Here is a 27,128-nt window from a genome sequence, read left to right as displayed (position 1 = left end):
TCAAAAAGGAAGTCGTATCTAGTCAAGGTCTGAAAGACCATACAAGTTTCCTAACGATTTCTAATTATGTGGGCCATTAAGTCTATCATATGCTGACAATAGCCGAGAAGCCCATGAATCTCTTCGGGGGCGGTGTAAGTGTCTGCCATCGCCTTGGCCTTGGCTAACAAGCGGGGAAGTTCTTGACTCCCGTTCAAGGTAAGAGCAAACCAATCCATCCATATGGTTGCCTCTTGGTGTAAAGAGTCGATCACCCTTCCTCTAGCCTCTTTTTCCGCATATACTTGAGCATACTCGTCCGCGATTCTATGCTCGTGGGCCGTGGCTAGACCTAACTCGTCCGCATAAACGCTGAGACAAGCTTCTTTTGGACCTTGAACAAGCAATTAACTCCTCTTTCAGAACCATGCTATGTGCTCGTGACTGGTCCCTTTCTTCCCTTCGCAACTTGAGTTCGCTATTGCTACCCCATAGAGCTCCGCGAAATTTATCCCGGCCATACTCTTCCTTGCGAGCCCTCTTGGTCTCTTGTTCAAGGGCTCTTGCGGTAATTGCATTCTCTTCCCGTAACCCGGCACACTCCTTCCGAATGTGTGTTGCGGCCAACTTGAACTTCTCCTCGGCTAATTTCGCCTTTCCTAACTCGCTTTTGAGAGCTTGGACTTCTTCGTCCTCTTCCGGTGCTTCAAAACTCTCTTCGCTGACGACTTTTAACTTGGTGAGCCAATCTAAACCTCATATATGAACTTTCAGCCATTCATGGTAGCCACCAATGATGCCATTACGAATGCCTCTAAGTTCGTGATCTTTCCTTAACGGGGTTTCCCATGCCTTATGGATTCTTTGTATAGTCTTGGAATTTTGTGCGCCGAAATCCCTCACAAGGAAAGGAGACATGCTTTCTTCCGTCGGTGCTCCCCTCATGGGGTACCCTAGTTGTCTTATAGCTAGCGCGGGATTGTAGTTAATACAACCCCTCGTTCCTACCAGCGGAATGTTTGGGTATCCTCCACATGAGAAAAGGACTCCTTCTTTTCCTTCCTTCCATCGGGGGAACCAACTGATTGTTCTACCTCCTATTCCGGCCAAAAGCTGGTCCCAATCTATTCTCCTCTTTTCAGTACACGAGCGATGGCTCAGGAGCGGACATGGATGTCTTGTGTCTTGTTGGAACAAGTGCGAAACCAACCAAACACAGAGGGCGGGCAAACAACAGATGATCCGTGCGCTACTCTTTTCGCATCTTTGAGCAGAATTGCTGAATCCTTTGAGGTGCTTCACATTCGGAGACTTCCAATTAGTACCAACCATTGGAGAGGTTCCATCAACCGCCCTAATTCCTTGATGCTGGTGGTATCTAGGCTTTTAACCTTGACTTGGTAGAACCTCTTGCCGGTTTGATTTGTTCCCATGCTTACTAAAGTGAGACAAAAGCTGGTGCAAATCAAAACTCCGATATCTCATGGGTGGGATGGATGAATGCATGATGGAATGCATATGACACAGATGCAATCTAGGAATGCGGGGGTCCGGGGAATTTGTCCCCTTCTTAGATACGACGTCTAGGGGTAGCAAAATGCCCCAACGCACGTTTTTAAGAAGGCGACACGGACCCTCCGTTGGTTTGTTTACAGAAGGGATCAAGACAGAACCCATATGCAATGCCTATGCAAAAGACACAATGCGGGAATGTACACAGTATGACAATATTTACCGAACATAAGCAAAAGGGTATATGATACTTATGCATGGCAGTGTGAAAAATGGCACGCAGCGTGTTTGCTCCGTGCCCCTATTTAAGGGACCTATAAGGGAGAGAACTAACTAGGCTTTTAGCAATAATCCCCAAGGTAGTCATATCTCTCTTGATGGTTTCTAGAGGTATCATCCCCTTCGAAGAACATATTGCAGCAATAGGGACTACTAGCAACAATAAGTTTTCAAAGAGAAAAGCTCTAGATGAGGGTTCACTGTAATCAAGCAAGTCGGAGACCTAGCATGATCACAGATTCACCTCCACTCCTTATGTTCCCATGAACCCGGGTATAGGGCCCTTTTTCACTCACAGTGTGTGCAAATAGTGTTGGTGTTTGTGTGCATCAAATGAATAAATATTTACCTCATGCATACATTTTAAAACGCACTAAAAGCAACAAAGAGTTTATATACACAAGTACATAATGAAGGAAAACAACGAAGGAGTAAGTCATGGTAAAGCATTTGCACAAGATTAAATGGCCTAACTCTCTAAAAAATGTCCCCAGCGGAGTCGCCAACTGTCGCAACCTACCCTTCGGCGGGAGGGCGATGCGTGACTCGCGGGATGCGTGTTCCACGAAAGGAATACGCGCAGAGTCGCCACCAACGTTTATTTGAGGAAAACGTCGGAAAAACCGGAAAAGACGCGATCTACGAACTTTTAAGTGAAGGGTTCGGGAGTTGTATTCACGCGAGGAAAGCGTCAATCGCTGCTAGGTCCACTAACCCTTTCATATTTGGAAAGAGGACACCTCCAAAGATCAAAAGCGCCAAGATGTCAATAAAAGAAGCCCATTCGCCTTGATTTTGCCAAGGCCTTTGCCCTTTCCTCCAAACACTTCCTTGGTACTCCGACTACTCCATTTCTGTTTTGCTTTACACGGTCCAACTCTTGTGCTGAGATCTTCACTACCTTGGCAACTGTTGTCGTGGAGGGATAGAACCCAGAGAAAAGACATGGCTTCCTTCCTCCTAGTGGGCATCCCAGGATTTCTTCAAACTCTTTCACAGTCAGCACTAGCTGGAAGTCCTCGAATGTGAAGCACCTTAGGGGCTGGTCATAATACGGGGAAAGGGATGCAATTGGTTCCATGGAGATTTCTACCCTAGCTAGGTCCCAAATCTTACCGTAGGCTTTGCAGAAGGCTTGCCGTTGAAGTTGACCCATTAATTGCCCCAACTCTCGTAAACTAGTGACCTCTAAGCTCTTGATTTTGACTTGATAGAACCTCTTTTTAAGCGAAGGCTTTTGACTTGATCCCATGTTTTACTAAAGTGAAATAAAATCTAGTGCGAATCAAAACTCCGACATCTATCATGGGTGGAATGGATGAATGCATGAAGAAATGCGTATGACACAGATGCAATTTACGAATACGGGAGCCCGAGAAATTGTCCCCTTCTTGGATACAATGTTTGGGGGTAGCAAAGTGCCCCAACGTACGTTTTTAAGAAGGCGACACGGACCCTCCGTTGGTTTGTTTACAGAAGGGATCAAGACAGAACCCATATGCGATGCCTATGCAAAAGACACAATGCGGGAATGTACATAGTATGACAATATTCACTGAACATCAGCAAAAGGGTATATGATACTTATGCATGGCAGTTGTGAAAAATGGCACGCAGCGTATTCGCTCCGTGCCCCCCTATTTAAGGGACCTATAAGGGAGAGAACTAACTAGGCATTTAGTGATAACCCCCAAGGTAGTCATATCTCTTTTGATAGTTTCTAGAGGTATCATTCTCTTCGAAGAACATATTGCAGCAGTAGGGACTACTAGCAACAATAAGTTTTCAAAGAGAAAAGCTCTAGATGAGGGTTCACTGTAATCAAGCAAGTCGGAGACCTAGCATGATCACAGATTCACCTCCGCTCCTTATGTTCCCATGAACCCGGGTATAGGGCCCTTTTTCACTCACAGTGTGTGCAAATAGTGTTGGTGTTTGTGTGCATCAAATGAATAAATGTTTACCTCATGCACACATTTTAAAACGCACTAAAAGCAATAAAGAGTTTATATACACAAGAACATAATGAATGGAAACTAACAAAGGGGTAAGTCACGATAAAACATTGCACAAGATTAAATGGCCTAACTCTCTAAAAACACTCCCCAGTGGAGTCGCCAACTGTCGCAACCTACCATTCGGCGGGAGGGCGACGCGTGACTCGCGGGATGCGTGTTCCATGAAAGGAATACGCGCGGAGTCGCCACCAACGTTTATTTGAGGAAAACATCGAAAAAACCGGAAAAGACGTGATCTACGAACTTTTAAGTGAAAGGTTCGGGAGTTGTATTTACGCACGGGGAAGGTATTAGCACCCCACACGTCCGTCCCTAGGGACGGCAGCCTTTAATCGAATGTGCAAACATGACTTTGACTTTTTTACGTTCCCTTTTATATCTTTATATCCTTTATACCCTTTTTATATTTTTCTCTTTTTGTGGTCGACAAGGGTGTTTCCCTTTGCTCCTACGTATTCCTCATTTGGGATGAGAAAATCAGACCTACGTAGTTCTTTCTTATCAAGTGATTCTTTTTTACTTAAGAGGTGATCATTTTAAGGCGTTGGACCTTGAGAATGATCCATTTTACTTAGTAAGAAATTGAAATGACAAACTTAAAAAAACCTATTTTTATGGACGAGCTTGACTAGGCGAGTTGATTTTAGCCTTAGTTTCACTTTAGTTATTTAGTCAATTCGATTAAGAATGAGAAATCCCAAAGAGAAAACGTCCGATTGATTTTCCGCTTTATTTTACTAAAAGATGTTTTTTGATTATTATATTATTTTTTACCTCTTTTTTTGATTTCCAACGTGGTTACGGCACGACCGAACGGTCGGAATTCATTTTAACCGAAGTTAACGGATAATACAATTCAAACGTTCGGTGGAAATTTATTTTATTTTTAAGTTAAGCGGGAAATGACTTAACTAAAATGGCTTAAGCACGTCAAAAGGAGGTATAAAAAGTAAATGAAATGAGGATAAAAATACACGAAACACAATGTGGACCCCCACGGGTACATAGAATGAATCGAAAAGCTTGCTTCGAGGTACTTACCCGTTGAAGATCGAAGAACGATGAAGAACGAATGAAGAACGTCGAAGAACGGTCGAAAACCTTCGCGAAATTCCTCACGGAAAACGTTACGGAAACGTTTCGGAAGCGCCTCAGCTTAGATTTTCTTCACGGAAACAATTTTTCCAAGCAAATTCGAAAGAGAGAGAAGTGCCCAAGGGGCTGAACCCTTTTCTTCTTCACTTCCACCCCTATTTATAGCAAAATAGGGGAGATGCTTGCCGCCCAGCTCGCCCAGGCGAGCAGGGTTGCTTCCTCCAGAAGCAACAGCCTTCTGGAGGAATATTCTGGAGGGCCCAAGTGGGCCTGGGTGCTATTTGCACCCCCATTTTTACTAAGTACACCCCCCTCTGCTTTTTTTTGTGATTCTTTTTTCGTAAAGTTACGGAAACTTACGAATTTCGTAACGATACTTGTTTTCTTTCCGTAATGTTACGGGACCTTGTGGATTACATAATCATCCCCTTTTTGACTTACGGAACGTTACGGAACCTCACTTATTTGTGCAACGATGCTTCCATTTGATTTCCGGTGTGTCACGGAACCTTACGGATTGTGCATCAATATTTTCTTTTGTTTTTCGGCATGTCCCGGAATTTCACAAATTGCCTAATGATGGGTGCCAAGCACCTCACAAGGACCAAAGAAAAGTCGCATGTCATCAAGCAAAGGTCCCCGGACGAAATTAGGGTATGACAGTTGCCCCTCTTTACTTGTCTTTTATTGGAGATAAAAGGAAAGTAAAGATAAGACACTAATTTTGTTCCTCTCGGTTGACGAGAGTCACGGGTGACCATAAAATTTCCGCATGCAAATGACTTGTTGTTCCCGGGGGAACAAAAGGTGCAGAAGACGATGTCAGTCTCTGCATGCTATCAAGCGTTCTGTCTTACAGATAGCAAAAGAATGTTTATACGGATAACCACCCGGGTATTTCCGCCCATCAGCATGACTCAAAAGTCAGTATGACAGATCTTGTAAGTGCGGAAGATGATGTAAATCTCCGCATGTCATCGGGTCCGCCGCCTCTGGATGACAAAGGGTGCAGAATGACCAAATTTTGTCTCTGCGTGCCATCGGACACGACTGCGTCTGAATGACAAAGGGGTACGGAATGACCAAATTTTGTCTCTGCATGTCATCGGGCCCGCCGCCTTTGGATGACAAAGGGTGCAGAATGACCAAATTTTGTCTCTGCGTGCCATCGGACACGACTGTGTCTGAATGACAAAGGGGTGCAGAATGACCAAATTTTGTCTTCGCGTGTCATCGGGCCCGCCGCCTCTGGATGACAAAGGGTGCAGAATGACCAAATTTTGTCTCTGCGTGCCATCGGACACGACTGTGTTTGAATGGCAAAGGGGTGCAGAATGACCAAATTTTGTCTCCGCGTGTCATCGGGCCCGCCGCCTCTGGATGACAAAGGGTGCAGAATGACCAAATTTTGTCTCTGCGTGCCATCGGACAAACATTCCAACTGATTAGAGCAGCATATGCCCCCCTTTTTTTTGTGAAAAACAATGCGTCTACCAGGGAAGGAGAGTCTGCTGATGAAACCCCCCCCATAACCATAAATGAGATTTTGGATGTTAGCATTTCGTTTCTAAATGACCATTTAGAAGAAACACCGGGTTCGACAAAAATAGAAGAAATCCACTCAAAGTGTATCAATCTCGCACAGGTAAGTGTTTCATCCTAATTCCGAACCATAGATATGTCATGACTTGACTTTGCTAATTATTTCCTATCAAATCAAAGATTACATGCGTGATCATGGATCAATAGGACTTCCCTTGGGGATGGGTTCTTTTGGTGGGTTTTTCGGCTTTTGATTTTTTTGGCTTTTTCCTTTTATGTTTTTGTTTGACGCGAGGCGAGCAAGTCACCAACGCACAGGATTTTGGTTGGTAATCAGAGGGAGAAGACCACTTTAGGTCATGGTTTCCTTTCCTTCTTTTTTGTTCATTTGGTGACAATTCTGTATACGTTCAGATATTGTCTGGTCCAAAGACCTTTCTGCATATTTCTTCTGTTTTCTTTCGATCCTTGATCAGGAGCTTTCTTTCCTTTTCTTTCTGCTTTCTCCCATTCTTTGATTGGGAATTTCCTTTCTTTTCTTTTTGCTTTCTCCCACTTTTGATTGGGAATTTCCTTTCTTTTCTTTTTGCTTTCTCCCACTTTTGATTGGGAATTTCCTTCTTTTCCTTTTGCTTTCTCCCACTTTTGATTGGGAATTTCCTTCTTCCCCCCCCCCTTTTTTTCTTTTTTGCTTCCGAGGGTAAGGATTGACATTCTCACCCTGAGTCGAGGTTTATGGTGAGTCAGGATTTTGGCTCAAGGCTTGTAGAATGGCTAGACATGATACATGTCAGGGTTTGGTTTGGTTCAAGGATAAAAGGGATGCCCCACATTATTTCCATGACACAAATGCAAAAATGATGATTTGGAAACTTTATGCAAAACTGGTCATGCATGCACCTATGCGGACACTCAAGTGTCAAATTTTTATGGTCATGTGATGCTAGGGCTCATGATTCATTTCCTCTATTTTTAGTCAACCCAATGTTTCCAAAATATGTTCTTTTACCAATTTGTGCATTCATCCTAGTCCATTTTGGGCACTCGGGAAAATTTCACGGCATTCACCCTTCAGGTGTATACACATTTTTTCAAAAACTAGTTACGATCAGTGAATTTTTTCAAAGAAAAGTTGGAAGTCATCTCTTTTCAAAAGCATGTTGGTTTTTCAGTTGGACAACTTATTTTTCTTTTTCTTGTCTTTTTCCTTTTTATCATTTGTTTATTTCTTTTTCTTGTTTGTTTTTCGTTTATTTTTTCTTTTCCCCTTTTTTTTCATGAGGTATTTTGCTACCTAAACATGTGTATATTTTTGTGAGGTATTTTTGCTATATACATGCATATCCAAGGTATCTTGCTACCTAAACATACATATATATGTTTTGTAAGGTATTTTTGCTGTATACACGCATATCCAAGGTATCTTTCTACCTAAACATACATATATATATTTTGTGAAGTATTTTTTGTTTACATACATGCATATCTAAGGTATTTTCACTACCTAAACATACATATATATATTTTGTGAGGTATGACTACCTTCCGAGCTTGCGCTTGTTTTATTTAAATTCCCAGGATCATGAGCAACTAGGTGCGTCCTACTATAAAAAGTGATCAAATAACAAGCATAGATTCAAAAGGTACTAGGTTGCTTCCTAGTAGCGCTTCTTTAACGTCTTGAGCTGGACGCCTTATGACTTGTCGGTCACTGACCTAGTACTTTGCTTACCTTTGGCTTTGGACTTGGTCGCCTATTGGTCGGCCATGTGGTGTAGGCAATACTCAAACCTTTTTTGTGGATGAGCAGAGGTGAACTCTAGAGATGGTGGCGGTGTGTCTATTGCCCACTACCGGCCATCCCAATGCTGATGTGGTGTTTCGCCCTGCGCCTGCCTGGGGGCGCAGTACTTCTTGATGAAAGCTCGATTGGTAGGGGGGGCCTAATGACCTTGCTGGGGGCGACAGGCACTCCCTAGAACTGACAGAGACCCGTATTTAGAGCTGGCAACCCCAAGACCCTGTTGGACTTCTCCGGGTCCACAGAGTGTTTTGCGGGCACGATCCCTGCAAACAATAGATGACATCAGAAATTAGTTGGGGGGAGGTGCGTACTTACCTATGCCACGACGACATGAACTTGCTGGGGGGAACGGGCGCCCTGTAGGGCCGACAGAGGCCCGTAACCAGAGCTGGAAACCCCAGGGCCCTGTTGGACTTCTTCAGGTCCACTGGGTGTCTTTGTGGGTGCGATCCCTGCAAACAATAGATGGTATCAGAAATCAGTTGAACCATATGCATACTTACCCATGTCGGGACGACACAGACCAACTGATACTTTTGTAGGGGGAGATTGGCATTGCGGTCGCTGGGCAGAATGTTACTAAGTAGCAACGTCATTTATATCTGTGTAAAAGGGGTCATGTTGGTACACATGATCCACACTCGTCTCTTTGCAGCGGCATGGGTGAAATCTTGCCCCGGTATGCATAGTAGCTGCGTGATAGCCTCCCTCTCTGGTTGTGCTTGCACAGTTGGTCGCCCTCCAATATCAGGGGGGTGGCCCAGAAACTGATAAAAGGAAACTACTGGCCCCTTAACCGGGAGCGCGAGTCTCGGTTAAGCTTTTAAGGGCAGAGGACCTTAAATTATCTTAAGGTATGGATATGGGGCCCCCTGAGAGCGAGGACGCGTAGTCCTCTAAAGGCGAGGGCGTGTAGCCCTCTGAAGTTCAGGACGTGTCGCCTTTTGAAGGCGAGGGAGTGTAGTCCTATGATGGCAAGGACGTGCAATCCTCTAAAGGTGAGGACGTGCAGTCCTTTGGAGGTGAGGGCGTGCAGCCCTCTGATGGTGAGGACATGTAGTACTCTCAAGGCGAGGACGTGTAGTCCTCTGACGGTGAGGGTAACTAGTACCCAAGGTGAGGGCGTGTAGCTCTCCGAAGGTGAGGGCATGCAGCCCTCTGATGGCGAGGACGTGTAGTCCTCTCAAGGCGAGGACATGTAGTCCTCTGACGGTGAGGGTAACTAGTACCCAAGGTGAAGGCGTGTAGCCCTATCAAGGCGAGGACATGTAGTCCTCTCAAGGTGAGGGCGTGCAGCCCTCTGATGGTGAGGACGTGTAGTCCTCTCAAGGTGAGGGCGTGTAGCCCTACGAAGGCGAGGACATGCAGTCCTCTGAAGGTGAGGGCGTGTAGCCCTACGAAGGTGAGGACATGCAGTCCTCTGAAGGTGAGGACGTGTGGTCCTCTAAAGGTGAGGGTAACTAGTACCCAAGGTGAGGGCGTGTAGCCCTCTCAAGGCGATGACATGTAGTCCTCTGGAGGTGACGGCGTGCAGCCCTCTGGTGGTGAGGACGTGTAGTCCTCTCAAGGCGAGGACGTGTAGTCCTCTGACGGTGAGGGTAACTAGTACCCAAGGTGAGGGCGTGTAGCCCTCTCAAGGTGAGGACATGTAGTCCTCTGGAGGTGAGGGCGTGCAGCCCTCTGATGGTGAGGACGTGTAGTCCTCTCAAGGCGAGGACGTGTAGTCCTCTGATGGTAAGGGTAACTAGTACCCAAGGTGAGGGCGTGTAGCCCTCTCAAGGCGAGGACATGTAGTCCTCTGGAGGTGAGGGCGTGCAGCCCTCTGATGGTGAGGACGTGTAGTCCTCTCAAGGCGAGGACGTATAGTCCTCTGGAGACGAGGGTACTAGTACCCAAGGGTCCATCCTTATGAGAAAGCAAGGGATCGACTCATCGAGAGATCCGGTCATCCCAAATTCAAAAGATTTGGACATTTAGATGTAGGGAATCTATGTAGTCAACATGATTTTTAGGGATGCAGATGCATGCAACCTTTGTTGTGAAATTTGGTAAATGCGGACTTCATATGAAATAATGCAATGAAATGGAAAGTTTGTACAATGTTCATGTCATTCTTTCCTTGTTTTGTGATTTTGATTTTGATTTAATTTAATTTTTTTTTTGGAAAACACAGATTGACTGTCCTTTTGAAAGAGGTGATAATTCATGCAACCTTATCCTATCTTTTGCAAATCTCTCCGGGAACCCCCTCAAAGTGTATGTTCTGTTTGATTTAGTCACTTGACCATTTTGGAGTGATGGCAATAGAGTTGTTTGACGTTTAATCAATCTATTGAAATCCTAGGGTTTGTCCCCCCTTTTTTGTTTAAAAACATCGACGGGTGAGAACTTTTGATCTGCCCCTATGTTCACTTGAGGCTCATGCACGATGCCCCTCATTGCCCCAGTGTAAGGCTTTGAGGTACCAATTGTTATCTTTCGTCATGACCTTGTAGTTGGGAACCTATTGGGTGAAAACTTCTAATCTACCCCTAGGTTTGCTTGAGGTTTTTGCCTGGTGCCTTTCGTTGCCCCAGTGTAGGGCTTAGAGGTACCAATTGTTGTCTTGTTTTCACGACCTCGTAGTGAGGAAGAATGAAAGAAGCAGTTGATTCTTGCAAAAAGAATTTTCCAATGACGAGAAATAATTGAAGGATCTTTCAGTTGATGGATTAAGTCAAATGACTCCTATGTAGAAGCAAGATGTTTTGATGTTTTGATGATGCCAAAGGATCAAGTGCTTCCAAGTTTTATTCAAGACAAGAATCCAAGAATCCAAGAAAATCAAGATATATGATCAAGTTGATCTCTAGAATCTTAGGAAGAAGTTTCCAAATTGAAAAAGCAAAAGGTTTGGCCAAATAATTCTATCTAAATCATTTTAAATTGAGATTTACTCTCTGGTAATCAATTACCAACAGCTGAAAATGTTTATAACAGTCACTAGAAATTTGAATTCAAAATTCATAATGTGTAATCGATTACACATGGATGGTAATTGATTACCAGCAGTTTATTCAAATTTTAAAGCCTGTGATCAATTACACAAGTCTTGTAATCGATTACCATAGGAGATTTTCAGAAAATAATTTCCAAGAGTCACATCTATTCAAATGGTTTATGAATGGCCATCAAAGGTCTATTTATATGTGACTTGGAAACACGAATTCAAAGAGAGCTTTTATTGCCCAAAAAGTTTATTCTCTCAAAAGATTAAGAGTTTTTCTGAACTGAACTGTCTTATCCTCTCAAAAAGATTCCTTGGTCAACCACTTGCATATTCAATAAGGAATTTTGATTGGTCTTCATTGTACAATCTATCCCTTTTAAGAAAGATTTCTTCTTCTCTTCTTCTTACTTCTGAAAAGGGATTAAGAGACTGAGAGTCTCTTATTGTAGAGGATTCTTGAACACAAGGGAATGGTTGTCCCTATGTGGTTCAGACTTTGTAAAAGGAGTTTTACAAAGAGAGTGGAAAATCTCAAGTGGGTTTCTTGAGGACTGGACGTAGGCGCGGGAAGTGGCCGAACCAGTATAAATCAAGTTTGCATTCCTCTCTTCCTTTAAACTTCTTTTATTGCTATTTATCTTTTGCTTTAAAGAAGTTTATTTTGAATTGTCTTTTGAGTAATTCATGTTAAGGGTGCATTGTTAATCCAAAAAGAAAGAGTGATAGTTCAATTGGGGAATAGTCTTTGCATCTTAATTCAACCCCCCCTTTCTTAAGATAACTGAGGCCATTTGTCCAACATCCTATTCTTGACAACTCGCTTCTCTAAGAAGACAAACTTTCCGGCATGATAAAATGAGGTCACATGAACGTCTATATTTTTACTTGAAAACACAGTCAATCAAATGCCCTCTCTTCTTTTTTTTTTTTTTTTACTCGTCGTTTTACGACACCCCCACCAACGTGCAAGATGAGTAATCTCTGATTGAATGGTCTTGGAAGTCAACACTCAGGAGCGCAGGTTGCTTGAGCAAACAGACCAATGGCTTACACTCACATTCCGATGGAAGTTGAATAAGCAATGATGTGTTTGTGAGAGGATGAGAGAGACAAGGATGTCCATTTTATCCATATCATTTAGCATTGTAACTGTGGTTTATAATAATGGCATAAACTTGAAAATCCTGATGAGTCATTAGAGACATCTAACAACAGCTTTCAAAATTGCCCCATGTGTGGCATCTCTTGTCAATGTCAGGATTTACATGCGATTCTCCTCAAATTTCAGCCAGCCCGCATCAATTAGACCTTGCACCTTACGCTTGAGGGTCATACAGTGCTCAATGGAATGCCCCAAGGCCCCTCCACGATATGCACATGTTGCATTCGAGTCATATCCTCAAAAAAATGGGGGTTTGAGGGAACCTAGCAGGATTCATGGCTACCATTGCATTATCAAGTAGATATGGGAGCAAGTTAGCATATGATGCCGGAATTTGGGGTGAATCCTACAGGCTTTTCGCTGCAAAATTCATTTCTTGGTTGGTGTTTTTGGTTTGTGCTGAAGGTGGTGTTCGTCATTGGAAGTGCGATAGACAGACTTTGTGGTTGATTTAGGGATGGCCTTTGTGGATAACTGGGTGGTGGGTAAGGAGAAGGTTTGTTATTGGCTGAGTAAAGACATTGTTGGGTTGGTGGGAAACTTGGCCGTACAGGAATGACAGTCACAGCATGGGTTTCTCCCTCATCCTCACCCTCTTTATTTGCCCCAGTTTTCTCATTCGTTCAAGCAGGATGATTAAATTTGCCTCTTTTCAGATCCACTTTGATCTTTTTCCTGGCGAAGACCAAATCTGTAAAACTTGAAGGTGTGTAACCCACCATTTTTTCCATAGTAGAACATCGGTCACGTGTCTACTATCATTGTGATAATCTCTTTCTCTGTTTTTGGGGGTGCTACTTGAGTTGCCAAGTCTCTCCATCTTTGGGCGTATTCTTTGAAAGATTCGTGCCCCCTTTTTGCACACTTTTTGTAGTTGCATCCTATCCGGAGCCATATCAGAATTGTACTGACACTGCCTAACGAAGGCAACCATTAGGTCCTTCCAAGAATGGACTCAGGAAGGTTCCTAAGTTAGTATACCAGGTGACAGTTGACCTAGTAAAACTTTCTTAGGAAAAATATATCAGCAGTTTCTCATCTTTTGCGTATGCCCCCATCTTCCGACAATACATCTTTAAATGGTTCTTGGAGCAAGTAGTCCCTTTGTACTTGTCAAAGTCCGGCACCTTGAACTTGGGAATGACCATGTTTGGGTATTAGGAACAACTTTTCTAGGTTAGCAAAGACATAATCTTCGCCTCCTTCAATGGGCCTGAGCCTTTCCTTTAGATGATCTGCCTTTCCCTTTTCGGCCATAGCAGGAGGGGCTCTTCCCACCGCAAAATGCAATGGGTGTGGTTGTGGGCGAAATTGAGGGCCCTCCAAAGTGTTTTCAAAGGGTATACCACCAACTGCTTGCCCTTCAGCGGCATATCCGAGGCAAGGCTCGAAGTCGGCTAGATCGTGGTGGAGAATTTCATGTGTCTCCTCCATGGGTCGAGAGACATGTGCATGATCAGATTGAGGTTGTTAGCTCTTAATGAGTATGGGAGTGGAGTTATTGACATCCTGATTGGGAATGTACGCCACATTGGGTGGTGTATAGTTTGGGAGGCAAGCCATATGGCGGGAAGGCGTGCTTGTTTTGAATTTGCACATCATGGGGTCATCCGTACTTCCCAAATCTTTGCCTACCATATTTGAGGTTGGATGATTCATTTGGTTGAGGCCAGATGGGGGCATCGGGTTCACCTTAGCAACAGCGTTGGTAGCGGCAACTGCAACCATATTGACTTCCCTTATCTTTTTCATGCTTATTATGGCCTCCATCATTGTGGCCATTTGCTCTTTCATGGCCTTCATGTCGGCCTTCATCTACTCTTGCACCTTCTCTACTTCACCCATTACTCTAGCTCTAGCACGGGTTTGGTAGGGGTGCCGTAAAGCGTGTTTTTTTTCTTTTTTGATAATAACGATTAAGTTCATTTTTATTTTATTTTATTTATTTATTTATTTTTATTTTCTTTTTCAAGGAAAGAATGCAATGAGCAATGCAACCAATGAAAAGCATGGATGTATGCGAATGATGTACAGTTGAAGTATTGCGAATTTTTACGCAGGATATGGGGTTGAATCAATTTAGATTTTCAACATGGTCCATGACATCTTTGTCAAGGTGAAACTGGAAGTAAGAAGGACATCAACAATCCTAAATATGTTTGGTAGTAGACGAAGCAGTGATGTGACTCGATTCACCTTTTGCCCCAATTTTTGCAAGATAGTTACTTCCATACTTCAACTTGACTTGATGAACATTTTTCGAAAAAGCATGAGCTTGGTTCAACCCCATAACCCAGGGAATGGCAATTTTGATCGCCAATACTTCAACAACATTTCATAGGGATGAAAGACTCGGGCATACTTTAAGCTTATGCACGGAAAATGTAATTATGAAATTGAGATGCCCGAAGAAACACCATTTCCTAGTTAACCATGCATTAGGTACCATGTTCAATTATTTTGTTTTGTTGTCGTGTGTTTTTTTTTTTTTTTTTTTTTTTTTTTTAGAAATGGGTTTATGATCCCAACATGGTTGGCTCATGGTGCCTAACACATGCAACTAAGAATGTAGTGTGAAGTTTCACGCTTCCCCTTTTTTGTTTTTGTTTTGTAGAGGAAAACGCAAGGATGAGCAAACATGAAAACAAATGGTATGCAATTTTGTAGATCGAAAAGTTTGTTGAACGCATATGCATGATGATGCCATGACTCATGCAAAATGTGAGGCTGTAATATGATAACAGACAAATGCAGGAACGATATGTTCATTATGATGCCATGAAGAGATGTTTATGCGATGCATGATATGAATGCATTTACGGACACGAGAGCCCGAAAAATTATCTCTTCTTACTTGCGCATTTGGGGGCGCAGTGCCCTATGTGTACAGTTAAGAAGGTGATATGGACCTTCCGGCTTCCCGTGACAAAGGACGAGACCAACATACAATGCATGCTAGAGATAAAATGCGGGAGTGACTTGATTCACACTGATTTTTGGAGTAAAAACGTGGGATAAACTCATTTTATTCAAAAAGTTATAACTAGTCAAGATCTGAGCGACAATACAAACTTCCTAGCGGTTTCTAATCATATGGTCCATTAAGTCTATCATATGCTGACAATAGCTGAGAAGTCCGTGGATCTCCTCGGGGGCGGAGTAGGTGTCTGCCACTGCTTTGGCCTTGGCTAGCAATCGGGGAAGTTCTTGACTCCTGTTCAAAGTAAGAGCAAATCGGTCCATCCACATTGTTGCCTCTTGGTGCAATGAATCAATTACCCTTTCCCTTGCTTCCCTTTCTGCTGATATCTTGGCGTACTCATCCTCTAGCCTTTGCTCGTGAGTCGCTGCTAGATTTAGCTTCTCTTTGCACTCATCGATGATGGCCCACATATTCCCTCCAGTCTCGCTTAACTGTTGGGACAAATTTCTTTTCGACCTAAGGCAAGCCTTTAGCTCGTCTTTCAAGATCATGCCTTTGACCCGTGATGATTCCTTTCACCTCTTCGGAGCTTGAGCTCACTATTGCTGCCCTATAAAGCCCCTCAAAACTTTGCTTTGGTTGTGTTCTTCCTTTCGGGCCTTCTTGGTTTCTTATTCCAAGGCTTCATCGGTGGCCATATTGACGTCCCTTAGTTCATCATACTGTCTTCAGACTTTGATGGCTATGGACTTGAACTTCTCTTTGACTACCTGGGCTCTTTCAAGCTTTGCCTTTAGGGCTTGTACCTCATCACTTTCTTCCGAAGCTTTAACCTCATTGTCTCTCATAGTCTTTAGATTTGGGAGCCAATCCAATCCTTGTGTCCGGACACTCAGCCACTTATGATAGCCGTCGATGATCCCATTACTGCTTCCCCTAAGCTCTCTGTCTTTTCTTCACACCGCATCACATGCCTTGCGAACTCCTTGGAGTACCTTTGCATTGGGGTCACTGAAACCCCGTGTAATGAAAGGCGTGATGCTTTCGACTAATGGCGCTCCTCTCATGGGGTAGCCAAGCTATCTTATGGCGAGGACGGGATTATAATTAATACAACCCCTTGTTCCCATCAAGGGAACATTTGGACATCCTCCATGCTAGCCAAGAGTTGGTCCCAATTCGCCTTTCCTTTTTCGACGCACGAGCGGTGACCTTGTAGCGGATAGACGGGCCTACCTTCTTGGAGAAAAAGGTGTGAAACCAGCCACACATAGAGAGCCAGTGCACAACAAACAATTCTTGCGCTGCTCTTTTCACATCTCTGGTCGAACGTGTCATGCATGGCCAAAATGGCGACGACCGGGCTTTCCTTGCCATGATGAAAGGCGAGGAAAGCGTCAATCGCTGCTAGGTCCACTAACCCTTTCATATTTGGAAAGAGGACACCTCCAAAGATCAAAAGCGCCAAGATGTCAATAAAAGAAGCCCATTCGCCTTGATTTTGCCAAGGCCTTTGCCCTTTCCTGCAAACACTTCCTTAGTACTCCGACTACTCCATTTCTGTTTTGCTTTACACGGTCCAACTCTTGTGCTGAGATCTTCACTACCTTGGCAACTGTTGTCGTGGAGGGATAGAACCCAGAGAAAAGACATGGCTTCCTTCCTCCTAGTGGGCATCCCAGGATTTCTTCAAACTCTTTCACAGTCAGCACTAGCTGGAAGTCCTCGAATGTGAAGCACCTTAGGGGCTGGTCATAATACGGGGAAAGGGATGCAATTGGTTCCATGGAGATTTCTACCCTAGCTAGGTCCCAAATCTTACCGTAGGCTTTGCAGAAGGCTTGCCGTTGAAGTTGACCCATTAATTGCCCCAACTCTCGTAAACTAGTGACCTCTAAGCTCTTGATTTTGACTTGATAGAACCTCTTTTTAAGCGAAGGCTTTTGACTTGATCCCATGTTTTACTAAAGTGAAATAAAATCTAGTGCGAATCAAAACTCCGACATCTATCATGGGTGGAATGGATGAATGCATGAAGAAATGCGTATGACACAGATGCAATTTACGAATACGGGAGCCCGAGAAATTGTCCCCTTCTTGGATACAATGTTTGGGGGTAGCAAAGTGCCCCAACGTACATTTTTAAGAAGGCGACACGGACCCTCCGTTGGTTTGTTTACAGAAGGGATCAAGACAGAACCCATATGCGATGCCTATGCAAAAGACACAATGCGGGAATGTACATAGTATGACAATATTCACTGAACATCAGCAAAAGGGTATATGATACTTATGCATGGCAGTTGTGAAAAATGGCACGCAGCGTATTCGCTCCGTGCCCCCCTATTTAAGGGACCTATAAGGGAGAGAACTAACTAGGCATTTAGTGATAACCCCCAAGGTAGTCATATCTCTTTTGATAGTTTCTAGAGGTATCATTCTCTTCGAAGAACATATTGCAGCAGTAGGGACTACTAGCAACAATAAGTTTTCAAAGAGAAAAGCTCTAGATAAGGGTTCACTGTAATCAAGCAAGTCGGAGACCTAGCATGATCACAGATTCACCTCTGCTCCTTATGTTCCCATGAACCCGGGTATAGGGCCCTTTTTCACTCACAGTGTGTGCAAATAGTGTTGGTGTTTGTGTGCATCAAATGAATAAATATTTACCTCATGCACACATTTTAAAACGCACTAAAAGCAATAAAGAGTTTATATACACAAGAACATAATGAATGGAAACTAACAAAGGGGTAAGTCACGATAAAACATTGCACAAGATTAAATGGCCTAACTCTCTAAAAACACTCCCCAATGGAGTCGCCAACTGTCGCAACCTACCCTTCGGCGGGAGGGCGACGCGTGACTCGCGGGATGCGTGTTCCATGAAAGGAATACGCGCGGAGTCGCCACCAACGTTTATTTGAGGAAAACATCGAAAAAACCGAAAAAGAAGCGATCTACGAACTTTTAAGTGAAAGGTTCGGGAGTTGTATTTACGCACGGGGAAGGTATTAGCACCCCACACGTCCGTCCCTAGGGACGGCAGCCTTTAATCGAATGTGCAAACATGACTTTGATTTTTTTACGTTCCCTTTTATATCTTTATATCCTTTATACCCTTTTTATATTTTTCTCTTTTTGTGGTCGACAAGGGTGTTTCCTTTTGCTCCTACGTATTCCTCATTTGGGATGAGAAAATCAAACCTACGTAGTTCTTTCTTATCAAGTGATTCTTTTTTACTTAAGAGGTGATCATTTCAAGGCGTTGGACCTTGAGAATGATCCATTTTACTTAGTAAGAAATTGAAATGACAAACTTAAAAAAAACCTATTTTTATGGACGAGCTTGACTAGGCGAGTTGATTTTAGCCTTAGTTTCACTTTAGTTATTTAGTCAATTCGATTAAGAATGAGAAATCCCAAAGAGAAAACGTCCGATTGATTTTCCGCTTTATTTTACTAAAAGATGTTTTTTGATTATTATATTATTTTTTACCTCTTTTTCTGATTTCCAACGTGGTTACGGCACGACCGAACGGTCGGAATTCATTTTAACCGAAGTTAACGGATAATACAATTCAAACGTTCGGTGGAAATTTATTTTATTTTTAAGTTAAGCGGGAAATGACTTAACTAAAATGGCTTAAGCACGTCAAAAGGAGGTATAAAAAGTAAATGAAATGAGGATAAAAATACACGAAACACAATGTGGACCCCCACGGGTACATAGAATGAATCGAAAAGCTTGGTTCGAGGTACTTACCCGTTGAAGATCGAAGAACGATGAAGAACGAATGAAGAACGTCGAAGAACGGTCGAAAACCTTCGCGAAATTCCTCACGGAAAACATTACGGAAGCGTTTCGGAAGCGCCTCGACTTAGATTTTCTTCATGGAAACAATTTTTCCAAGCAAATTCGAAAGAGAGAGAAGTGCCTAAGGGGCTGAACCCTTTTCTTCTTCACTTCCTCCCCTATTTATAGCAAAATAGGGGAGATGCTTGCCGCCCAGCTCGCCCAGGCGAGCAGGGTTGCTTCCTCTAGAAGCAACAGCCTTCTGGAGGAATATTCTGGAGGGCCCAAGTGGGCTTGGGTGCTATTTGCACCCCCATTTTTACTAAGTACACCCCCCTCTGCTTTTTTTTTGTGATTCTTTTTTCGTAAAGTTACGGAAACTTATGAATTTCGTAACGATACTTGTTTTCTTTCCGTAATGTTACGGGACCTTGTGAATTACATAATCATCCCCTTTTTGACTTACGGAACGTTACGGAACCTCACTTATTTGTGCAACGATGCTTCCATTTGATTTCCGGTGTGTCACAGAACCTTACGGATTGTGCATCAATATTTTCTTTTGTTTTTCGGCATGTCCCGGAATTTCACAAATTGCCTAATGATGGGTGCCAAGCACCTCACAAGGACCAAAGAAAAGTCACATGTCATCAAGCAAAGGTCCCCGGACGAAATTAGGGTATGACAACTATTAACAATTCATAGCCATTTTATCAATTTCATTCCAGGCCATAAAATAATATTCACATTTATTTGTCTTTTGCATTTTAGTACGTTCAAGCAAATATGTAGCATATACATATTTATTTCTACTGAAAATTTCAAAGCATTCAAGTTAATTTAATTCCAAAATATAAACTTTCAATCCTTTAATGACATTCAACAACAACATTCGGAAAAAACAAATGAGCATGTGGGATTGAGAATAGCAAAAAGAGGGTTGAAATAGCAATTCCAAGAATAATTCCACTTCCTTTTGACGTACATGGGAGAGACAAAGATTTTGTTTTTGTCATTCAAAAGAAGTGCTTGTTCTCCTTCAATTAAGATTAAAAAAAATAACATGGCGGCAGGTACTTTCACTTTTCATGTATTTGTGCTTCATGAAAGCAAGTAATACAAAATTCACTTCTTTCTCCCATATTATACTTTCTCGAGAAAAAAAAACAATTTCTCTTTTTTATTTATTTACAACATATCATATTTGTGGTGGAAAAATAATAAAATCCCTAAATTCCATAATTAGGGTTCATCATAATTGAAAGAAAATAAATCATTATTAGAGAATCAACAACAACATTCGAAAAAAAATGAGCATGTGGGATTGAGAATAGCAAAAAGAGGGTTGAAATAGCAATTCCAAGAATAATTCCACTTCCTTTTGACGTACATGGCAGATGGGAGAGACAGAGATTTGAGTGTTGCTAGGTGCACCAGCAAAGCTCTTAAATAGCAAAATTGCCCCTGCTTCTTTTTCTTCTTACGGATCAAGTTGATCCGTAAGAAGAAAAACAATTTATTAATTAGTTTGTTATATATAGAAATCTATTTTTTTAGTTGAGATTCTTGTAATTGAAAACGATTATGCAATACATGAATTCAAACAGTACATTAACTTCAACATAGTCGAACGAAATTAAATTTCCATAAAATACTACAACTAACTAACTCATGCTAATTTTGCGACAAGGACAACTCGTCTTCCATTTGTGGTAAAGGTTTACTGAAAACAACTAAAATTTCTATTGGCCCAATCTTTTTCCAGTAGTTAGACTCAATGAGCACCTTCATCACGTCCTCGTTGGTTTTGAGTTCAATTATTTCAAATTTTATAACTTTTTCTGAATACTCATGGTGACTTGGTTTCCGAAAAAACAATCGTGTTACCATTTGTGTTTCATCAACACCATAAGGGGGAATCCCACGAGGCGCAACTTGTTTGATCAAATCCTTCAGTTCATCCATGGTACATCCGGTGGGAATGTCAAAGTTTTTGGGATTTTTTCCTATGAACAAGTAACCTATAAACTCATTTTGGCGTGACATGCTCCACCTCCCATTGTAATATAGCAGGACATCATGAGTAGGGGTCATAGTAGTTTCAAGTAAGTTTAAAATACCATCTAGGGTTCTAGCAATGCTACATAATAACTCAATCGGACCAACAAATGAAAATTCATGATTACACATTAACATTGTTTTAACATCAGCATCATCTTTCAGTTGCATACATTGAAACCGAAATTGATTACCTGCATACGTGAAAGGCTGCCGGTAGTAAATTTCATCCAAAAATTGCTTGTCGGTTAGCTTAAGGGTATTGTGTATTCTGGTTTTTAACGTTTGAAAATCACACCCGTTAGGTACTCGAATGGGAACTGGAGTGGAAGCTTGGAAGGAAACACCACTGTCGTTGTGAACAATGGATCCATTTGGAAAAATAAAACCTAATGTAGAGTTCACAACTGTCTGACTGCTTGTCTCTCCCAAGAATGCCATAGTTTTTTGTAAGACTTGGGTTGATACTGAAACTTGTGCTTTCTTACAAGGTTAGGTTGTGCCATATATATAGATGAGTTTTAATATTAGTGCTGCATTTTTTAAAGATTGAAAATACGCATGCACATGCTTTCTGTATGTGTTGTCAACTACACGAATGACATGACATGCTTTAGCTTGCATCAGATCTGCATGTGTAGTCATGTTGTGCAGGGTCCTTTCACGCGCTTTATGTTAATGCAGACAACAATTTATCAAACACGGTTTTCCACAATGTGTAGTCAAGTCAGACAATGATATATCATACATGCTTTTTTAGAATTAAGTAATAATTTTGTTGTGGACGTAACAAATAAATTACATGTTCAAAACAATCAGGCATTTATAAATTACATGTTCAATCATCATTTAAGTCAACATAGTCTCTCTTGAACATCATGAAGCTCTTGTAATGCTGCATTCTGCTAATATATGGATTTGGCCATGACTTCGCCTGCGGATGACAATTGCTAGACCATAACAATGATACAGGCGGTAAGGGACAACGTTCTTTTAAATAAACCTGTTGTGTATGCGAAAAAAATGTTAACTCAATCCTACAAAAGTTATTGCATAATCATAAAAAAAACACTTCATATCTACAATGTACCTCAACAAAATGATTGTCATACACATGACCGATACAAATTATACGATGCAATGAAGAATTTGTCAGCGGTTGACTTCTAAGGGAAAAGAATGTCATGCTTTGTTGTTTAGACTAGGATACAACGATTACATTATACCTTGATGCAATGACATGTCCCATGTCCGTTATATCCATCCACTTATCCGTTGTCACCTGAATAAAACAAATATACATGTCAAACTTAATTTCAAACTAAAGTCTTAAAAATCAAATTCATAAATTGCATACCTTGGTTAACCCATCAACAAGTAGTGACATCCTTAATTCCTCAAATCTCTTCGTGCCACCAAAGAGCTTGACATAGTCTTCTGAGAAATTGGCAAGTTCTTTAAGCAGATGGTTGCGGACCACCGACCAAGAGTTTTGACCCATACCTAATAAACCGGCAACCGACCGATATCCACAGTTACCATCACCTTTGACATCAACAATCTTATCAATGAAGTCGTGCATAAATGGCTGAAACTGGTCCAACATGGGCATCATCGTTCTTCGAATCGGTTGCTCAGAGGATGATGCAGTACGTCTCACGGACGAATTACTATTTTGTTGTGATTCAAAGGCATCTACATACTCCTAGTAAGATGGATCGCGCTTTGTTGACCTTGGGTTCCTACTCGTAGTTTTCTTCGGTGCCCCCTTTGTGTTAACCTTTGCTGGAGGAGGACACATCGAATTCTGATCAGGGTGTGCAATTTCCCAAAGTTTACTTCTTAGAGTAAACTTGCCACAAACATCAAGTTCTTCGAATTTTTGGTATATTGTTTCCATTACGTCTTTGATGCCCACCTCGGGCTCAGATAACCCTTGGTCTGAAAAATCGAGTCTCCTCCAGAACATATGAATTGAATCAAGTGGGATGCAACCACCAACATATTTGGATAGCTCACAAGCACAAGGAAGACCAAGCGTGGTTCTCACCACGCAACCACAACTTGAGGGATTCTTGTCAGCATAGTGAACACGCTCAAATTCAGCAGCAATCTGATTTAAAGCATACCTTGAAACCATTCCAAGCAGCCTCCTGTATAAGGTTTTTTGGAACACATGTCCAACGACATGTGTACTTGTTTCAAATGATGCTTTAATCTGTGTGTGCTGCAACGTAATCATGTTGTTCACGGCATCCCACACACTGCATAAGTCTCCAATGCTATTTTGTAACAGTCTTTTTAAAGACGAGTGAGCAGATTCAACCCTACATTTCAAATACACAAATAAAAATAAACATATACAATAATACAATTCCATAAATTTTTCAACGTTAATAGAAATAGTTGAACAACTTCATACCTGTTTGTTGTTGTGTTTCCTAAGTGCATCACCTTAGTAGTCCAGGCGAAAACAAATTTTTCCTTGTGTGGTATTATTCATGTTTCCTTGACATAGTCAACAAATATTGGCCAAGGTGCGCAAGCTACTTCAAACTTCTTTAGGCATTCATCAAACTGTTGTTCTGAAGGACAATCAGTCAAAGATCCCCAACAATCCATGACATAATCCCAAGCATTTTTTTGCGCAATTAGTGATTTACATTTAGCCTTCACATTCTTGTTTATGTGAAAGATGCACAACAAATTTGTGCATTCAGGGAATACATCTTTCACTACATTCATCAATGCTTGGTCTCTGTCAGTGACAATAACTCTAGGGAGGGCATCACGCTTTAAAAAAAAGGCCTCAGAAGCGTTGTAAAGCCCATACCAAATTATTAACGCGTTCACCCTCCACATATGCAAAACCGGCAGAGAATGTCATCCCAGTCGGTGTCATCCCAACAAAATCGAGCAATGGGAGTCTATACCGGTTTGTTTTGTAGGTGTTGTCTATCAAAAACACCAAATTGCATGCGTTGACTAACTTCACTGAATCAGGGTGACACCAAAAGATATCATGAACCACGTCTTCATCCTTTATTCCATGCCAATAAATATATTGATCACGTTCAAGAAGCTTCATCAGATGTTGCATTTCAAGATCGCTTCCTCTTATGGAAGAATGGAATGCACTTCTTGCATTGTATATCTGTTTAATAGTCGTACAACTATTGGCATTGTGTTCCTTCAGAGTTAGCAGAATGTTTCTTGGCTTCACCATGGACTTCGTCATATCAGCAATAAGTGTTTTTTCAGCTTTAGTCAATCGCCCCGCATATGGATGTCCAACTAATGACTTGGCCAATTCATGATTATGCACTCCACAAATCAACTTCACCATCTAGCCTTCTCCTCCAGCCACTGGCTTGCAACGAAGCTTGAAGGGACACCCACATTTCCTAGTCCCAGTGTCTCTTCTGATAAATTCTTTTTTCCTACACTTATACTCGCCACTCCTTTCACAACCAATTAACTCAAACGTACTCCTTCCTCTACTACCTGTGTTTTTGTCCGACCTTAAAATCACCGCCACAAATCCGTTTTCATGAGCCACGGATCGAGCCCACCGCAAAACATCCTCTCGGCACTCAAACACCTACAAAATCCACATAATTTAAGTTTTCTACCAGTATTCATTTTATTAAATATGTGACAAGCATTAACATTATAACCTGAGAAGTCTTGAACGCTTCCGAACAATCAACATGTGGTTCATTCGCACCACATGATTCTGCATTTTCATAATCCATATCCGCTCGTTCAGACATTATTTCATACATCCACTCATCTTCATCCATCTAACCAAATCAAACAAAAAATGACCATACAAAAAAATTAGTAATTTAAAATAAAAAAAAGAAAATTAATGAAAAAACAGATGCAAAAATGCAAAAACAGATGCAAAAACAGCAAATACAAAAAATAATACACTTCCGGACCAACTTGATCCGTATCTTACGAATCACGTTGATCCGTAACATCCTTCCGGATCAAGTTGATCCGTAAGTGTTTTACGGATCAACTTGATCCGGAAGCTGCTTAATACTCTTCCAGATCAAGTTGATCCGTAAGAGGCTTCCGGATCAGCTTGATCCGTAAGTGTTTTACGGATCAACTTGATCTGGAAGAGTATTAAGCAGCTTCCGGATCAAGTTGATCTGTAAAACACTTACGAATCAACTTGATCCGAAAGGATGTCCGTACGTCTGCGAACAAAAATGGAGGTTCTGCGTACCTCGTTTGCCGCCACCGACCACCGCAACGCTCGACGCCGGTACCTTCACCTTCACGCCGGTACCCTCAACGCTGCTACCCACGAACAAGACGCAATGCCGCACGAAGAAGAGAAAACGAGAGAAAGCACAACGAACAAAAATGGAGGTTATGCGCCTTTCTTTAAAAAATTTCATTTTTAAGGAAGAAAGAAGCCAGAGGCATTTTTGCCATTTAAAAACTTTGCTGGGTGCACCTAGCAAATACGTTCAAGCAAATATGTAGCATATACATATTTATTTCTACCGAAAATTTCAAAGCATTCAAGTTAATTTAATTCCAATACATAAACTTTCAATCCTTTAATGACATTCAACAACAACATTCGGAAAAAAAATTAGCATGTGGGATTGAGAATAGCAAAAAGAGGGTTGAAATAGCAATTCCAAGAATAATTCCACTTCCTTTTGACGTACATGGGAGAGACAGAGATTTCGTTTTTGTCATTCAAAAGAAGTGTTTGTTCTCCTTCAATTAAGATTAAAAAAAAATTACATGGCGGCAGGGACTTTCGCTTTTCATGTATTTGTGCATCATGAAAGCAAGTAATACAAATTGACTTCTTTCTCCCATATTATACTTTCTCGAGAAAAAAAAAACAATCTCTCTTTTTTATTTATTTACAACATATCATATTTGTGGTGGAAAAAAAATAAAATCCCTAAATTTCATAATTAGGGTTCATCATAATTGAAAGAAAACAAATCATTATTAGAGAATCAGAAATTTCATAACTCATGCTTTGTTACTACATAAAAATTTTAAGGGTTTTCTAAATACATTTTTCCATAGCAAGGCTTCTTTCCTCCGGTCTACTTTCATTTTGTGGAGAAACAATATTTCACTCCCTTGACTATTCTTTTTGTCTATTTATGTTTGTGATGGCTAGAGAAAACATTTTTCTGCCGAAATTATTTCACATTAATGGGTATTAATCCCTTTTATAATCACTAGTCCCATCAAGTAACATTTCACATTAGTGGATATTAACCCCTTTTATAACCACTACTTCCATCAAGTAACCATTACCTTTAGCAACTTTTTTTATTTAACCTGATTACAATTTAGTCCCTAATTATTAATTATTTATTTATTAGTCCTAAGTCACATGTCTCTTACATGAAACATTAATTCTAACACATTGATTAACAAGATCCATATTTTATAAGAAGAGAATGGTACACTTCATGTAGGAGTTGACTAGTTGAGGTATGAAGAGGCATTGCAAGGAGATTGGTGGATGATCATGTATAACATGACTCAAAAGAAAAATCGTTTTAGTATACTGGTATTTGAAACAAAAATCTCGTTGTTTCATTGAACATCAATTTGTAGGGAAAAGATTGCAATGTCTGAAGAAGAAAGTGTTGATTTCTTTCGCTCAGATGCCAATTCACTGCATGGATGGAACCATCCATCATAGCAATCTATTTAGGGAGAGTTTCTATACAACTTATTTGAACTAATACAAAATGCTTATGACCAATTTATATATTATTTTGGCTTATTCCAAAAAGCTTAATAGTTAATGCAGAGATTTTGTAAAAAAAAAATCCCTTTCACTTATTTTAGTATGCTTCACAGTTAAGTTTATGAAAAAGCTGTTAAAAAGTTAATGAATAAGTATTTAATTGAATTTTTTCCCCTGAAAGATAAAATCTAGACAGTTTCTTGAGTACTTTTGAGCCTGCTA

The sequence above is a fragment of the Glycine soja genome, chromosome 14, assembly GCF_004193775.1.
Source record: "Glycine soja cultivar W05 chromosome 14, ASM419377v2, whole genome shotgun sequence".
NCBI lineage: Eukaryota > Viridiplantae > Streptophyta > Magnoliopsida > Fabales > Fabaceae > Glycine > Glycine soja.
The sequence above is the reverse complement of the archived record's forward strand: the minus strand, read 5'-3'. Positions refer to the sequence as shown.